Genomic DNA, 6,000 nt, shown 5'->3' with positions numbered 1-6,000 from the left:
CCTCCCCTCCCTCCCCCCCCACACCCTACCGACCCCCTGCCACCTCCCCCCACCCCCCCCCCTCTCCTCCCCCTCTACTCACCCCTCACCTCTTACATGTGGCGAGGAGCGGCAGAGGCAAGAAGGGAGGGCGTGGCGAGGTGGCAGAGCGTCGGTAGGGTGTGGCGGAGGAAGGAGCGGCGATGGGGGAAAGGAGCGGCGGAGCTCCGGCGGGAGGGCGCGGCAGCAAGAGCGTCGGCTGGGCATGGCGGAGCAACGAGCGGCGGAGCTCCAGTGGGACGTCATGGTGGCGGACCGTTGGCAGGGCATGGTGGAGCAAAGAGTGGCGGGGGGCAAGGAGTGGCAGAGCTCCGGTGGGAGGGCGCGGCGGCAGAGCATGTGGCGTAGCAAGGAGCAGCGGCGGCGGCGGTGGCTGCAGCGTAAGTACGCCGCCTCCCTCCCTCCCTCCTGTTGGGATACGAGGTTGGCTACACTAGCGCAAATCAAAATTTCTACCGCGTATAACCAGGAAGAACTGCCGTATAAGGATCACGGGATTACCGCTCGACGCACTACTGGTGCGGAAGGTGTAGATATGCGTTGATGTAGTGAAGACGATCACGTAGTCGTACGTAGTCGATCACGTCACGTCCAGCAGCTCCTCCACATGCAGCAAGATCGCTTCCGGTGCCGCGGCTCGTCGTCGGCTCGTCGTGGCTCGTCGGCGGCTCATCGATGGCTCGTCCAAGTGCTGCAGGCGCAACACCTCCAAGGTATCCACACGTGCAGGGAGGAAGCGTCGCAAGCCGGACTGCTAGATCCGCGAGTTGCAACAGGCGAGGGCGTGGGAGGCGCGGCAGGTGTGTTTCGCCAAAAGGTGTAAACCCTAGGGCGCCCCCACCCCTCTATTTATAGAGGTTCCTGACGGGCCTCTGGATCCGAGGCCCATTAGTACTTCTAAACCTAATCCAACTCGGATCAGATCCGAATTGGGCTTCCAGCCCCTTAAGTGTGTGACCCTATGGGTTCGGATACATATAGACATGGCCCAAGTACTCCTACTCAGCCCAATAGTCGGTAGCGGCCTCTAGCAAGACGTGCCAACTCCTATACGTACACGAAGATCATATCAGACGAACCATCACAACATAATATACATGCTATTCCCTTTGCCTCACGATATTTGGTCTAGCTTCAAGCCGACCGCTCTTTCTCGATCCTATGATTCGGAATCCCTTTGTAGGTTAACTCTTAACCGTACGTAGTATGGCCATGCATTTTCGGATCCGATCACTCGAGGGGCCCAGAGATATCACTCTCAATCAGAGAGGGGCAAATCCCATCTTGATTGACCATGTCTCATAGCATGCTTCTTGACAAACCCGAAAGCTACCTTTATAACTACCCTGTTACGGCGTAGCGTTTGATAGCCCCTAAGTAGGTCGATCCACATCTAGAATACATGCGACAATCTCAGGTCTAAGGACAAAGCGTATATGTTGTTTAAAGAGAGAACTACTTCTCGTGTTGGGTCAGTCCTATCACATGTCTCCACATGTGTCCACATTATTAGTTCAACATCTCCATGTCCATGACTTGTGAAACATAGTCATCAACTAATACATGTGCTATTCTAATATTCATGTGTGTCCTCACATGAACTCTGACTAGGGACAACTTTAGAATAACCATACAAGTAAAGAGTTTCACATACAATTCACATAATTGCAAATCAATTCAAGTAGCCTTTAATGGATATTCAATGAACACAATATACAAATCATGGATACAAATGGAATATCATCATCTCTATGATTGCCTCTAGGGCATACCTCCAACAGTCTCCCACTTGCACTAGAGTCAATCTAGAAGGTACCTAATACCCATAGCTCTTACATGCGCATCATGCTTAGCCTGCGGGAGTGGTTTTGTCAACGGATCAGAAATGTTCAGATCCGTGTGTATTTTGCATATCTTGATCTCACCCTGGTTAATAAAGTCTCGAATGAGATGAAATCGCCGCATTACGTGTTTGTTCTTCTGGTGGTTCCTTGGCTCCTTTGCTTGCGCAATTGCACCATTGTTATCACAGTAGAGATTCAATGGGCTGGACGCATTCGGGAACACACCAAGCTCAATGAGGAAATTCCTTATCCAAACACCTTCCTTCGCGGCTTCCGAAGCCGCGATGTACTTGGCTTCTGTCGTAGAATCAGCCACCGTCTCCTGCTTGGAACTCCTCCAACTAACAGCACCACCATTTAGCGTGAACACAAATCCTGATTGTGACTTTGAATCATCTCTGTCGGTTTGGAAACTAGCATCGGTGTAACCTGTTACAACGAGCTCCTCCTCACCTCCATAGACGAGGAACATATCTTTAGTCCTTCTCAAGTACTTAAGAATGTTTTTCACCGCTGTCCAGTGACTCTCACCTGGATCAGATTGGTGTCTGCTTATCATACTTAGCGCATATGAAACATCTGGGCGAGTACTTATCATTGCATACATGATAGATCTAATAGCCGAGGCATATGTCACTCTACTCATGCGATCCCGCTCATCAGCAGTCGAAGGACACTGAGTCTTGCTGAGATGTATGCCATGTGACATAGGCAAGAACCCTTTCTTTGCCTCTTCCATGCTGAACTGCTTCAACACTTTGTCAATGTAAGTATCTTGGCTTAAACCTATAAGCCTTCTCGATCTATCTCTATAGATCTTAATACCCAGAATATATGCCGCTTCCCCTAAATCCTTCATCGAAAAACTATTTATCAGTGAAGTCTTTACGGACTCAAGCATAGGAATGTTATTTCCAATCAGTAATATGTCATCCACATATAAGATTAGAAATACTACAGAGCTCCCACTAACCTTCTTGTAAACACAAGACTCTTCTTCGTTCTTGGTGAAGTCAAACCCTTTGACCACTTCATCAAAACGAATGTTCCAACTCCTAGATGCTTGCTTCAGTCCATAAATGGATCTCTGAAGCTTGCATACCTTTCCAGCATTTTTCGGATCGACAAAACCCTCGGGCTGTATCATATACACGTCCTCAGCTAGGTTTCCATTTAGGAAAGCTATCTTGACATCCATCTGCCATATCTCATAATCGAAATATGCAGCTATAGCTAGAATAATCCGAATGGACTTAAGGATCACTACGGGCGAGAAGGTCTCGTCGTAGTCAACTCCTTGAACTTGTCGAAAACCTTTTGCGACAAGTCGTGCTTTATAGATGTGAACATTTCCATCCATGTCCTTTTTCTTCTTATAGATCCACTTGCACTCTATGGCTTTAACACCATCAGGCGGGTCAACCAAGTTCCAAACTTGATTGTCTCCCATGGACTCTATTTCGGATTGCATGGCACTCTGCCATTTTTCGGAGTCTGGGCCCATCATTGCTTCTGCATATGTCGCAGGCTCATCATTATCCAACAATAATATTTCCCGCATTTCGCGGAGCCTTGCCGACCTTCGTGGTTGTGGCGGTGCTTCTCTTGCCATGGGTATCTCAACTTGTTCTGCTACGTTAGCATCACTCATTGATTCTTGCCCGATCGGCTCATCTTGAACTTCTTCAAGATGCACTGTCTTTCCACTCTTTTCTCCTTTGAGAAACTCTTTCTCTAGGAAAACCCCGTTCTGAGCGACAAACACTTTGCCTTCTGATCGGTTGTAGAAATAATATCCCAAAGTTTCCTTTGGATATCCTACGAAAATGCACTTATCCGACTTGGGTGTGATCTTGTCCGACTGAAGTCGCTTGACAAACACTTCACATCCCCAAATCTTTAGAAAAGACAAACTAGGAACCTTTCCAGTCCATATCTCATATGGTGTCTTAACTACGGATTTAGATGGTACCCTATTAAGTGTGAAAGCTGCTGTTTCTAGAGCGTATCCCCAAAATGACAACGGTAGGTCCGACTGGCTCGTCATTGATCGAACCATGTCTAACAAAGTTCGATTACGTCGCTCGGATACACCATTTCTCTGAGGTGTTCCAGGCGGCGTAAGTTGTGGAACAATTCCGCAACTCTTTAGATGATTGCTAAATTCGTGGCTCAAATACTCGCCTCCACGATCAGATCGTAAGGCCTTAATTTTCTTGCCACGCTGATTTTCAACTTCATTCTGAAATTCCTTGAACTTTTCAAAGGTTTCAGACTTGTGCCTCATCAAGTAGACATAGCCATATCTACTAAAATCATCAGTGAAAGTTATGAAGTATTGGAATCCTCCTCTAGCCGTCGTGCTCATTGGTCCGCATACATCACTATGTACGAGTTCCAACAAGTCTACTGCTCTCTCAGGAAATCCTGTGAAAGGCGTCTTGGTCATCTTGCCTAGCAAGCAAGCCTCACATGTCTCGTATGATTCAAAATCAAACGAAGTTAGAAGTCCATCAGAATGGAGCTTCTTCATGCGCTTTTCACTTATATGACCCAAACGATAATGCCACAAGTAGGTAGGACTCAAATCATTAGGCCGAGGCCTTTTAGCACTTACGTTACAGACAGGTGAACCATCAAGATTTAAAACAAATAATCCATTCACAATGGGTGCAAAAGTCATAAACATATCATTCTTAGAGATCACACAACCATTGTTTTCACTCGCAAATGAGTAACCATCCTTCATCAAGCATGAAGGAGACAAAATGTTTCGACTTAAACTAGGAACGAAATAACAATTATTCAACTCCATAATAAATCCTGACGGGAGGTGGAGTTGCATCGTCCCGACGGTCAACGCAGCAACTCTTGCATTATTGCCCACGCGGAAATCAACTTCTCCTCTTTCCACGCTTCTACTTCTTATCATTCCCTGCATCGAATTGCAAATATGAGCAACCGATCCGGTATCAAATACCCAAGAATTAATAATTGTATCAGCGAGAAATATGTTGTCTATAACATTAACAACAAGCGTACCTGAGGTAGAAGTACTCTTACTTCCGCCATTCTTCAACGAAGCTAGGTACTGCTTGCAGTTTCTCTTCCAGTGACCAAGTTCATGACAGTAAAAGCACTCTTTGTCTGGAGCAGGTCCAGGTCCAGCTTTAACCTTGGGCGCTGGGTTTGGCTTGGACGTTCCAGCCTTGCCCTTCTTCTTCCAAGAATTACCCTTCTTCTTAAAGCTAGGTTTGTTCTGTATAGCCATCACATGGCTGGTACTAGCGCTTTTCTTGATGTCCACCTCTGCTGTCTTGAGCATACCACACAGTTCATTCAAACCCTTCTCCGTCCCATGCATATGGTAGTTCGAGATGAAGTTCCCATAGCTAGGCGGAAGAGATGAAAGAATGAAGTCAGTGGCCAACTCTTTGCCCATTGGGAAGCCCCGCTTCTCCAATCGCTGAGTGTAACCAACCATCTTGATTACATGTGGTCCTACTGCTGCGCCTTCTGCTAACTTGCACTCCAGAAAGGCTTTGGACACATTGAACCTTTCGGTCCTAGCTTGTGTCTGGAACATGTCCTTGAGCGCCACGATCATATCGTGTACCTCATGATTTGTTTCGAACTGCATCTGCAGCTCGGGTTCCATGCAAGCAAGCATAAGGCAGCTTACCTCAAGATTAGCATCAAATGCCTTCTTGTAAGCAGCCTTAACGGCAGCAGATGCATCATCAGCAGGTACTGGTGGTAGTGGGGTGTCTAGAACATCTTCCTTTTTATCAGCCCTGAGAACAATTCTCAGGTTACGGATCCAATCCGAGTAGTTTGTTCCATTCAACTTGTCCTTCTCAAGGACCGAACGCAAAGCAAACGATGTGGTGGTGTTGCTAGGTGCCATTTAATCTACAACAAAAGTAATGCAAAAATACACTAAGACAAACGTATCCATGATAGAGCAAATTACATTAAACTATTTTAACAGAATCTACTCCCACTAAAATCAATATCCCTCTATTGAAACTTAGTGATTCAGGATCCACAACTAACAAGTCTACTAGTGAGCTTTAGCATCACCGCTAGTAAACGAGGTAGATCGGTAAGCAACTTT

Source organism: Setaria italica, chromosome V, assembly GCF_000263155.2.
Source record: "Setaria italica strain Yugu1 chromosome V, Setaria_italica_v2.0, whole genome shotgun sequence".
Lineage (NCBI taxonomy): Eukaryota > Viridiplantae > Streptophyta > Magnoliopsida > Poales > Poaceae > Setaria > Setaria italica.
The sequence above is the reverse complement of the archived record's forward strand: the minus strand, read 5'-3'. Positions refer to the sequence as shown.